Source organism: Elgaria multicarinata, chromosome 9 (genome assembly GCF_023053635.1).
Source record: "Elgaria multicarinata webbii isolate HBS135686 ecotype San Diego chromosome 9, rElgMul1.1.pri, whole genome shotgun sequence".
NCBI classification, from domain to species: Eukaryota; Metazoa; Chordata; class Lepidosauria; order Squamata; family Anguidae; genus Elgaria; species Elgaria multicarinata.
Genome location: NC_086179.1, coordinates 35,041,793 through 35,054,194, shown reverse-complemented (window position 1 = coordinate 35,054,194; position 12,402 = coordinate 35,041,793). Strand labels below are relative to the sequence as shown.

The 12,402-nt window shown below is 41.8% G+C and overlaps 1 protein-coding gene across 2 annotated transcripts in view; it reads left to right on the top strand.

Annotated features, from left to right (window-relative positions):
- The first annotated feature begins 2,707 nt into the window (after nucleotides 1-2,707).
- Nucleotides 2,708-12,402, top strand: part of TMEM184B (transmembrane protein 184B) — a 40,991-nt gene continuing 31,296 nt past the window's right edge. For both annotated transcript variants that reach the window (XM_063133542.1, XM_063133541.1), the window contains exon 1: nucleotides 2,708-2,944. The gene's annotated coding sequence lies outside the window, so the exon portion shown is untranslated. The remainder of the gene's footprint in view (nucleotides 2,945-12,402) is intronic.

Below are 12,402 nucleotides of genomic sequence, written 5' to 3'. Positions count from 1 at the left end.
ACTTAGGGGGAAAATCCTACCCATATTTAGACAGAAAAAAATCCTACAATTCCAAGCATGCCCCAGTCTAAACAATAGCCCTTTTTCTGTCTAAACAAGCCTTTATTTATTTATGTGTAATAACAGATGTTCACTGGGCAATTACAAAAGCAAAGAGTAAAATATAATATAAAATCAGAAAAGCTAAAAGAATAAAATACAAAGCAAAACAATAAACAGCACAGGACTAAATATTATATAATAAAAAAAACATATTTTGGTTTTTTTTTAAACTACGCTCTAAAATGCCTGGCAGAAAAGAAAGGCCTTTGCCTGGTGTTGAAAAGGTAACAATGCAAGCACCAGGTAAGGCTCCTTGGGAAGGGCTTTCTATAAATAGGGTGCTGCAACTGAGAAAGCTGTCATTACCCTTTTAGGTACCTGCCTAACTTCCTTCTGTTGGTCTGGGCAGGTAAGGCGAGGAAATGTTCCTCTAAAGTAGCAATAGGTAACTTGTGTCCCTCTAGATTTTTGGACCTACAACTGCCATCAGTCCTAGCCAGCACAGCCAATAGTGAAGGAAGATGGGATTTGTAAGCCAAGCCATTTGGAGGACCAGACCTGCTCTAATGCTTAGATAGTCTGATTCCAAGCGGTTTGGGGCTTTAAAGGACAATGCCAATACTTTTCTTTCAGATGAAGTGAGATTCCTCCAGCTTTTAAGTCCTGACCCATGAGGTTTTGTTTTGGTTATAGGCCACTTTTCAATGCAAGATTCCCAGGGCGTCATGCAACTGAAAATAATAATAAAAGCTTGTGTAAAATGTTAAAAGCATGATTAGCCCTTGTTCCGCCGGTCAAGGTTAGGGTGACCATATTTTGGAAACCAAAAAAGAGGACTAAACAAAAGCTAGGAACAGCTAGGAAAACACCAAAGGATCAGAAGCTGAGGAATAATAATAATAATAATAATAATAATAATAATAATAATAATAATATATTTCCTACCCGCCTCTCCCTTTGGATCAGGTGAGGCCCAGGGAAGTTAAGGGAGCGTGGCCAATTAGCAAAGCCACAAGGGGCAGATTTGGAAGTTTCACTGGAAGAAGCATTTATAAGAACAGACCCGACCTCCCCCCCAACCCAACCCCCCGCCACAAAGGCAGTCCTTTTAGCACATACTGGATAGTATCCAATGTTAGCTCTTAAGACTAATGGGGCTTATGTTAAGTCATAACTGTTTTGTATTTTTATGAATTGTTGTAACTCCCCAAGACAGCTTCGGCTATGTGGCGGTATAGAAATGAAATAATTAATAACGATAATAACTTAAGTCCCACTCATTTCAACAGGTCTACTCTTGCAAGTAGGGATAACATTGGACACTACCCATTATGTTTATTTTATTGGAAGTCCACACAAGGACAATGCCTGGATTAGGACCAACCAAAATGTCACAAAGAAATGGACAAACTTTTGAGCTGATTTATTTATTTACAATATTTATATACTGCTCCATATCTAACATTGGTTCTGGAGCAGTAAACACAGGAATAATAAAACAGTAAAAAGATTTTTTAAATATATATATTAAAAGTGCAAATTAAAATCGGTCAATTTAAAGGGAAGTAGCAATAAAAAAAACTGTAGCTGATCAGCTGAGGAATGGTTCCTTGAAAATGGTTTTCAGGAGGAGCTGGAAACAGCATAGTGTTGCCACCTGCCTGACCTCCAGGGACATGGAGTTTCAAAGAGAAGGGGCCACCACACTAAAGGCTCTTCTCCTGGTGGACTCCAATCGGGCCATGTGAAACCAACAGGCACATGCCCTGCAATGACCTCAGTGACCCGGAAGGTTGGTAAGAGAGAAGGCGCTCTCTCAGGTATCTGGGTCCCAGGTTGTTTAGGGCTTTGCACACTAGTACCCAAACCTTAAACCTAGTCTAGTAGCCAAGAGGCAACCTGTGCGGTTCCCTCAGCAAAGGAGTTACATGCTGGAAAGGGGGAACCCCTGACAACAGCTGAGCTGCTGCGTTCTGCACTAGCTCCTGCTTCCGGAGCAGCCTTAAGGGCAGCCCCACATAGAGCGCATTGCATTAATCCAGCCTTGAGGTTACGAACACCTGTACCGCTGTAGCTAAGCTATCCCTGTCCAGGAGAGGCCGTAGCTGGCGAGCCAGCCGAAGCTGGCCAAAGGCACCCCGAGCCTCAGCGGCCACTTGGGCCTTCAGCAACAATGATGGCTCAAGCAGTACCCCCAGACTACGAAGTTTTCCATGAGGCGTGCAACCGCATCCAGAGCAGGCAATGAGCCTGTCTCTCCCGGACTCGGGAACCGCTCCTCCAGAAATCTTTGTTTTTGCAATTAGCCTCTTCTCTGCGGCCGCCCCGCCGGCCACAAAGCTGCAAGCTGCGGACTGAAAGCAAAATACGTTGCTGAGAGAGAAAAGAGACACTGTCTCTTTAAGCCGCGGTCGCCTGGTGAGAAGGCCCGGCTCAGAACCTGTCTGCGAAACGGACGGGGCGGCGACACACTGTCCCTTTAGAGGCCGCTGGTTATGTCACCCTCTCGTGGCTCCTCCCTCTCCCCTCAGGCGGGAGGGGCGCTGTGAGCCGGGAGGGGACCCTAGCCAACTCGGCGCCTGCGCAGGACCGTTTCTCTTCTTCGCCTGCCCAATCTCTCCGCTCTCTCACCTCACCCCCCCTCCACCCCCACCCGAACCCTGGAGGGCCGCGGCAATCATAAGCCCGAGCCCAGCGCTGAGAAGTGGCGACGCGACGCCTAACGGGACGGAGCGGCTGCGAAGCCACCGGCCTGCCCGGGAAGAGACTTGTCCTGGCGATGGGCTCCTGAGGGCCTCTCGCTCTGCCCCGTCCCCCGAGTGACGGAGCGGTCCCGGCCGGAGGAGGGGAAGCGGCGACAGCCCCGGGACGGAGCCTCAAGTCCGGCTGGTGCCGCGTGGCGGTGAGGGGGCCAAGTGGGAACAGGAGGGGATGGCTGGAAGGGACGGTAGCCGAGGGGATAGAGTGGCACCGGAGGTGGACCGGCCAGCCTCCGAATAGTGGCACCGGGGTGGCTCCGAGGCGGGTAGGGCTTCCCGGCGCTTCGGGTGGTGCTGAAAGGCATCTGGGATTAGTGGCGCTTGAGTTGAGAGGGGTGTGAAAAGACGATTGGCAGTTCGCCCCTTTTCCAGGGTTTTACAGCACAGACAGATGGGCAAGGGTGTCTCCGTGGCACCCTCGGGTGCTCAGCAGCTGTGCACAGCAGCTGTAGAGACAGATGTGGGTGGCTGATTGACATGACCTAGACCTGAAGGGGAACAACGTGGCATCACTGAGTATGGGTTTTGAGGGATGGGGCTGCCAAGCGGTCCTGTCTGTGGATCTAAGCCAGTACGTGGGTGTGATACAAAATGTGGCACCAAATTCTATAAGTTTGTGGGCTGACTTTTCTACTTGGATGTATTCAAGGTAATCTGAACACATAAAAATGCATCGTGATGATGCTAGATGTTGCGGTATTGCAGCATGATGCTCAAATAGGACAGCTTGGTTTTTATGTTGAATTATATGGGTGCTGAGAATTGTGGTTTAGAAAGGGGTTATGATAGCAATGGGTAAGTGCCTGCAGTTGTGGGAGAAGTGGCACATTTGGTGCCGCATGTCCCACTGGTGATGCCAAAGGTACTGGCTACTGCTAAATGTTCAAAGTGGGGCACTTGTTGTGGATTGTGATACTTCTTGCCACATATTCACTAAACATGGCGAGAACTGTGACAAACAGAATCATTTGATGTGCGTAGCTGCTTAATGTAGATATGTGTGTGTTATCTTGAGTGACATGGCATTGGCCTTACTATGCTTTGGCACCGAGTGTAAGTAGAATACTGTAATTTGGTGTGAGTTTATTAGCTTTATGAGGAGTGCTGTGGTACTGAATTGTATCGGGCATTTCAGCCACAATACAGCATATTCTGTTAGTACAATAGTGATCAAAAGTACTATGAACTTACAAGGCAAGTTTGAAACCCTGACCTTTTATTATTGGACTGTTTTTAAAATACTAATTATTGGACACTTTTTAACTTAAATGGTATATTCCATTAATTTATATTTGATGCAGTATCAATTTTTATATGTTTTTCACTTGTTGTGCACGTAGTACTAGTAGGCGATTTCAAAGAGCCCTCTATGTTCAAATGTAATTTGCTTCAGAAACTGTAAAACCCATGTTGTTAGGGACTGCTATACATTTATGTTACTGTGAGGGTTGGAGATGGAGCAAGCATCTTTGCATGACTGTATTTCCCTGTAATATAGATAGAAATGGCCTCCAGTAAATGTTTGGTTCTCCCCCCAGTGTTTGTATGAAGATTTGGCTATTTAATAAAATGATCCCATGCGTATATTTTGCCCTTCAAGTTGGAGAACTTGTGCCCAAATTCCAAAAGTAATGTGAATTGACAGTGTGTATTTTGTACAAGGTTCATTCATTGTTTTGTTTTCATAAGGGGACAGAAGTAATTATTCTGGGTCTTAGCAGTCCTGTCATGAGGTAGGTGCAATGGGATATTTTAAACTCGAAAAACATCATCATTTCTCAGGTGATTGTGGAGCGCTCTAATATACAAAATACTAAGGATGGCTGTAATTTACATAGCATTCCTGTAGATTGAATGGAAGTGGAATGTGTTGAATGCAGTGTTTTGCAGTTTTGGCATGCAGTAATTATTGTTTACAAGGTATATTCCACACTTAGCTTAGTTGAACATCTTCAGTTCTCTGAAGAGTAATTTCTGTATAAAGTGAAATAAATTGCATAGAAATTAATCCAACAAAATGAGAAAATTGAAGAATTCCTCCATATTATTTAGCTATAATTTGCCAATTATATAACTCTTAGAGCAAACCTTAATTGTAGGTCACATCAGCTCCTTAAAATTCAGCCTACTGTGTCACAGAAAATTGAGGAAAAGTCTTGGAGAACAATAATGGACTGTTGTATACAGTCCAAGACTAAAAGACTGGTGTTTGATTCCTCCCACCCTTTGATTTCATGCCTACATATTTTGGTCTTCGTCCCCTGTTGGTTTTAGGGCTACATCCTCTTTCCCAGCACTCCTTGAGCTTGATGATGGAAGATCAGATCCTTGCCGAGATAATTAATCCTGCCAAAGCCCCTTGGGTGCCATTTTAAAAATTGATCTGGAGACCAATCAGAGTAGTAAAATGGAATAAACAAAGCTTTTAGCTAAAATAGGTCTTAAACTATGATTGATCTTGAAAATAATTTCTAGGAAAGCATTTCCAGCATGAGGTAAAGATTGGGACTGGAGGGGGGTTATCTCCAGGGGAGGCATGCACTATCTCCAGGTGGTCACTTTATAAAGAGCAGGATGTTTTAACACGTGATATTAGAATGCCAGCCCCTGTTGTGATGTGGGAGTGTTGTCTGTTTTTGGATCCCCCTTTTTTATATACCAGCCTAGCAAGTGTTCACTCAGGGTTATCTTTGTTTTGCAGTGCAAACACTGGCTGAGAAGCAACGGATCAGTTTGTGCCCAGGGAGCAGGCACATGAACGCTTAAGCGTGATATGCAGTGTGGTGATCATTTTAATAACCCCGGAGGGATATAATTTACAGGAAGCAAAAGGAGGCGGGGAGAATTAGCCAGCACATTTCACCTGCTGCACAGTGTGCTCTTTAAAACTATACAATAACTGTTGTTGGATTGTGATCATCCCTTAAGGCCTTGCTTTCACTGTGTAGTGAACAGCTTAAGAGTGGTTGTAATCTTAATAAAAGCTACTGCGGCCTGGATGGGGAAATAATTTAGGCTATTATTTCTCCTATAAGGTGTATGTCCAGCGCCCCCAGCAACTGTATCCTGCAGTGACTCCATATGTTCTGTCTCTTGCAACGGAGTTGTTTCCATGGCTTCTCCAGATTTTTCTGCATCTGCCTTGTCTACGGAAGGTGCTCATTGGTCCAAACTAGGATTAATGATGTGACTACCCATCCACTAGAGCTTGAGCCTGTAAGCTTTTAGGAAACAATGTAAGCTGTTAGGTGTTCTTTTTAAGGCAAGCATTTAATGTTTCATGATGGATATGATGTGTCTTTAACTGACCACCATTGACCAACTGCATTAACTGGGTAACATTATATTAAATATTTATTGTAGAGTCCTTTGGGACATCTGTGGTTGTGAACTATTTTTTTGTGTATATTGAAGTCAAGTGTTGTAGAAACTTCAGGATTGTTCAGTCTCAGTCTGTAAACATTATTATTATTATTATTATTATTATTTATTACATTTATATACTGCCCCATAGCCGAAGTTCTCTGCGCGGTTTACAAAGATTAAAACACTGAACATTAAAAACTGATATACAAAATTTAAAACCATAAAAAGCATAAAAACAAATTAGATACAATATCCATTTAAAACAACTTTAGAATTGCAATATCTCACATATATGAAAAGGAGTAACAACCCTGGTGACATAAACACTATTTGCCATGTGTGAATGTATGCATTGTGAATGTATGTGATTTTTTTAACAAAATATTATTATTAGAGCACCATCTATATACATGGCACTTTACAAAATATCGAGGATAGGTCCAGGTCCCCACTCCAGAGGGCTTACAAACAATTCAAACGAAATAACAAAGGAAGGAGAGGAAAATAACAGAATGGGTAAAGAAGGACTGCAATTCTTCCTAAGCTTAGTTAGTAGAATACCTGTGATTGTTTGTTCTTCCACCTGGTCCTGAACAGTGGTGCAATTTTAGGCTCTAGTGTTATGGAAGGGCTCCTCTTGAGACAATAATGTGTATTACTTTGGCTACTTCACAATATGGTATGCTAGCCCTGTTGGGTTTGGGGTCCTCATGTTCGTTCTACTGAGTGGAGGCCCTGGACTTTTCTTCTAAACGCTTCCACTGATAGTAGCACTGATCCTGGATATGTAGAAAGAGGAGTGTGAAAGGTAGCAAACTTCAGTGAAAAGGGTTATAGAGGGACCTTCTTGTTGTAGTTCTGTGTCCTTGGAAGCAAGAGACAGCAAGACAGACGTAGTTCCTTTTTGCTGTCCTGCATTTGCTTGTTGTTTCCTGATTCAAAAAACAAGCATTGAGTGAGATGGCGCATGAGATTGTGGGTGAAGGGATGCACCTCTGCAGTGACAGCAAGGGAGAAATGGTGTGCTCCTGCCCCCTGGAGAACTAGGGAGACAGAGAATTCCCACCTCTGCACTCCAGATAAACATTGAGAGGTATGCCTGTAACTAAAAATGTCATTGAATGGCATGTGATTCTAAACTTATACCACAGGACTGTTTTTGATTCCACAGAACAACAGAGCAACCTCTCTGCAATCAATGTAATTGAGAGCTGGTGAAGTCCTTGATTCAAATCTCACCTCCTCCACAAAAGCATCTGGTGGCCTTAAGCAGGCTCTTGGCTAGCCTGCCTCAGAAATAAATGGGCATTATGCTGAAGGGATAGGGTACAAGGGAAGCTGTGCTCTCTCCTGTAACATGGAGTACAGTATGGAAATGAAGCTTCACTTGCAATATGTGATTCGCGTTTCAAAACTCTTCCTTCTAAACTCTGCTTTCACTTCTGTCTCCCATCACATCTGTTTTCAAGAAATGCAAGTTTGTGACCATCTGTGTGGTGAGCTGAGTGGCAAACAGCAGTAAGGTTATGGGTACAGGGCTGGTAGTATGCATAGGCTAATTGTTGTACAGATTCTGGAAAACAGACACACCCTGTAGCAGCAGCGTTTGATCCTGTTTTCAAAGGAAGAGTGGTGAACTGGGACTGGCCTCCTCCCTTTCCTCTTGTTTCCTGTCTCTTTCCAAAAAAGGGGACTGGCTGTGGTTTGCTGACCTATTATAATGTGGGTCAGTCCACACAGAGACACACACACACACACACAAAGATGGAGAAAGAAACAGCAGAAATTAATAGAGCAGAAAAACTCGCTTGGAGAAACATAGTGGTTCATGGTAAATGGGTTTCATTGTTGATCAGCATATCTGATTTAGGGATGGAGGAAAGATGTTGGTGGAAAGTGAATTAGTTGCCTTGGTTTAGAACATTTTGGACACAGGCAAGTGGATAAATAGACTAAAGGATGCAGCTACAGGGATGGGTGGATGGAGCTGTTCTCTGTGAAGGAAAGGTAAAGTTCATCTTCCTCTCCTAGGATCAGTTAAGAAACTTAAAACTAGAAAGTAAAGTTAATGCATGTCTAAAGTGTAGAGTTCTTTTCAATATGCACATAATTAAAAATCTGTTATTACCTAGAAATTGAGCATTCACTAAACAAAACAGTTACTGATATTCATTTCTTTTCACCATTTACAGCAGAGAACCTCTTGTTTTGATTTAAAAAAACACACCATTTAATTAAATGCCAAGTGGCATTTTCTGTCTTTTGTTTCATCGAGCATACTGCCAGCTGTTCGGATAAAAAAATGATGAATGGACAAAAATCTCATGAGTATTCAGGCTATTCAGTCCTCCACAGTATGATTACAAGAGCAGCGTTTGAATAATAGTTTGTTGTGCAGATAGCTGAATTATATCACAAGCAGGCAGCCTGGTTGGTGTCGGTGGACATACAGACCAGAAGATAATGTGAACTGGTTTGGAGTAAGATCCCCAAAGATATAGGACAGGTGAAGAGTACCTACTGTCATAAGGGATCATTATATTGAGCATTATTTTGCTCAGTAACCGAAGTATATGCAGCCTTGCCTTCTGCCTGGATATTGGAGTGTTGTTTCATATGCCATAATGTCATGATATATGACAAAACAACCCTTGAGTCAGCTGAAGCAAAGGTGTGGAGGTGTGATTTTACCATTTCTGAGGCACGAACCTGGAGAAAACTAGAGAAAATGAGAAAATTCCATATTCCATGTTAGGTATAATTAGGAAAAGAATCACAAATAAAACTGCCAATATCTTACTGCCCTTATACAAATCTATTATGTGATCACACTTGGAATATATGTATAGTTCTAGTCATCACACCAAATTGTAGAGTTGGACAAAGTGCATACAAGGGCAACTCTAATGATCAAGAGGCCGGAGCAACTTCCTTATGAGGAAAGGTTACAACATCTGGGATTGTTTAGCTTAGAAAAGAGGTTAGTAAGGAGAGACATGAGTCTGCCGGAGGAGACTGGTCAACTTAACAGTCTATCAGCATTTAAGAAAGCATTTAAGCTTTTCCAGCAGGCCTATCCAGTGTAATTTTAGGATGTTTTAAAATGCTTTTAGGATGTTTTAAAAATGCTTTTAGGATGTTTTAACAACATATATTATGTTTTAATTCAGTTTTATGTATTTTATATTTACTGTTGTTCCCTGCCTCGATCAGAATGGAGAGGCGGGTAAGAAATAAGATGATATTATTATTATTATTATTATTATTATTATTATTATTATTATTATTATTGATGTACAAAATCATGTCTGGTATGGAGGAAGTGGATAGGGAGACATTTTTCTTCCTCTCTCATAATCATAGAATCCAGAGTCATCCTATGAAGCTGATTGGTGGATGATTCAGGACAGATAAAATGAAGCACTTATTCCGACAGCGCATAGTTAAACTATGGGATTTGTTTCCACAAGATATAGTGATGGCTGCCAACTTGGATGGCTTTAAAAGGGCAAATTTAAGGAGGTTAGGGCTGTCAAAGGATACTACTCTTTATGGCTATATGCTACCTTTGGTGCCAGAGGCAATATGCCTATGTACATCAGTTGCTGGGGAACACAAGCGGGAGGGTGCTATTGCACTCATGTCCTGCTTGTGGGTTTCTCACAGGCAGCTGGTTGGCCATTGTGTAAACAGAAAGCTGGACTAGTTGAATCCTTGGTCTGATCAACCATGGCTCTTCTTATGTTCTTATAATGCAAACTTTTTTTCCCACAGTTGAGATTAGTCTTCAAATGCATGATTTACTGTTAGCCCCAAGGGTTGCAACATGGAGCTCATTAGAAAAAATGAAACAGGTTGGCTCTGAGGTCCATCTATCTATCTATCTATCTATCTATCTATCTATCTATCTATCTATCTATCTGGCTTGCATCTAGATAGAATGAGAAGGAAAATAGACTTATCCTGGGCACTGATTGTCAAAATATCCACCTGCATTACTGCTGATAATAATTATTCTGCCTTTAATAATCTCTTTGTCCTGGGTTTATAGCAGGGTGGGGAGTGTGTGGCTCTCTAGATGTTTTTGGATTGCAACTCCCATCAACACAGTTATTAGCGAGGCATGATGGGAATTGCAGTCTAACAATGTCTGGTTTATAAGGGAGTCTGGTTTATAAGGGAGTCTTCACTTAGAGGTTGAAAATAGATCCTTGTGCCATGGTTATGCCTAATCGGGCCTTGTTTTAGTTCTGAGCAACTAGTTCATACGCACCAGAGCTGCATTCCATCGGCTATAACAAGTATAGAAAAACAGGTGTAGAAGTCCAACTTGAATGTTCCTTTCTTGTTTTACTATGGCTGAGTGTGTGAAGCACTTCTTCCAGCTATAATAAAAGCAGCGTATGTTTTTTTAAAATACATGCATAGAAATATGCATGGAAATAGCACTAACGTGGTTGGATCACTTTCTAAAGATAGACTTGAGCTAAAGGCAATTATATGAAAAAGAATATTTTCATCAAATTCTGTTCTAACTGCTGTTCCATGATTTATTTATTTATTAAAATAAGTCTTTGATAGTCCCAAGGCTTCTCTAAATGGCAGTTTCCCTCATGACTAGTTTAGCACTTCAACACTATACCAAAGCAGAGAAAAAGGTGCCAACTGGCTTACGGTTTTTGTGAAACCCTTTGCTGTTTTGCTTTGTTTTCTGCACTGGTTTTGCTGCTCCCAGATATGCCACAAACCTTAAATATACAATGTCAAGTATCTTTAGGGATCTGATTCCATTCCACCATTGTTGTATCTCTGGTGGAATGGAAGTTACACATAGGTATGTTTTTTAATACTTTTAAGCAGGGGTAAGAAAATATTACTTGAAAATATACCAAGCATTCTCTTCAAGCATCAGCAAGTGTATGTTTCATGTGTTGTCTTTTGGCCTGATTTGACTTATCCTAAGTCAATGAAGCAGTATAAAAGTAGCTTAAATAAATGAAAAAGGGTGCAATCTTATGCATATTTAGATAGAAAAAAAATACTACAACTCCCAGCATTCCCCAGCTAGCATGGCTGGCGGGGTTAATGCTGGGCATTTTAGGACTGACTTCTGTCTAAACATGCATAAGGTTGCACTCTTTTTCATTTATTTAAGCTACTTGTATACTGCTTCATTGACTTTGTTCATTGCACCCTTAGTTTATGTCTGTTTGTAGGGAGCTGTTTGAAACACACACCCTTTCCCTTATTGTAAACACTGCTGTAATTTACAAGATATTTTAGCATCTTTGCATCTTAACAGAATGGAGGAACATTATTTCCTCAACTTTACTCAAATATCGGTTAGTTTTCTCCACTTTTTATGTTCAAGCTCAGTTGGCTAAACACACATCTGTGGTAAATCCTCCCTACCAGTGTGTTTCATAAGCTTAGCAAAAACCTTCTACTTGTGCCCGATGGCATTTTCAAAGGTTTAGAATGTTGTCAGAAGGAAACCAATTTCCTCCAGACCCAGCACAAGTTTCTGCCCTTGCTGAGCACAATCTCCACCTTGTTTTCAGTTTTCCAAGCCTCATCTCTTTCTGTAGAACTACTTAGTTATTGGGAGACCATTCTCTCTCTACCTTGAGATTTTTCTTCCTTGCTTCTTCTGCTCCGTACAATGCAAACTCATCTGGTTTCTCTTTTCTTTTCCGACTCCAGTCTTCACGCAATCTGTCATATTATACCTAGAGCAGGTGTAGGCAACTTGATGCCTTCCAGATGTTTTGGACTTCATCTCCCATATCCCCTAGTCAACAAGGCCAATGGTCAGGAATTATGGGAGTTGTATTCCAAAACATCTGGAGGGCATCAGATTCCCTGTCCCTGATCTAGAGTATCACTGTTCCTCAACTTCATCTCCTTCTTGGAATCCCTCCTCAAAACCCACTTCTTTGCAACACTTGAACTTTCATAGTCCTATCTGTCTCTCTTCCTTATTACCAGTAAGTCACCTCCACCTTAGCCCACTATTTATTCACTAGCCCCGTTTTCCTCTTATGCTTTCAACATACATCTTAGGCCAGGGATAGGCAATCTGCTGCCCTTTAGATGGTTTGGGCTATAACTGTTGTAGTCCTGTCTTAGACTGTAATTCTATGCAGACTTATTTGAAATCAGTGGGCAAAGACCACTTACGAAAGATGTTTCTCCAAATAGAAGAAACAATTTTCAGTAATGAAAGTGACTTAGA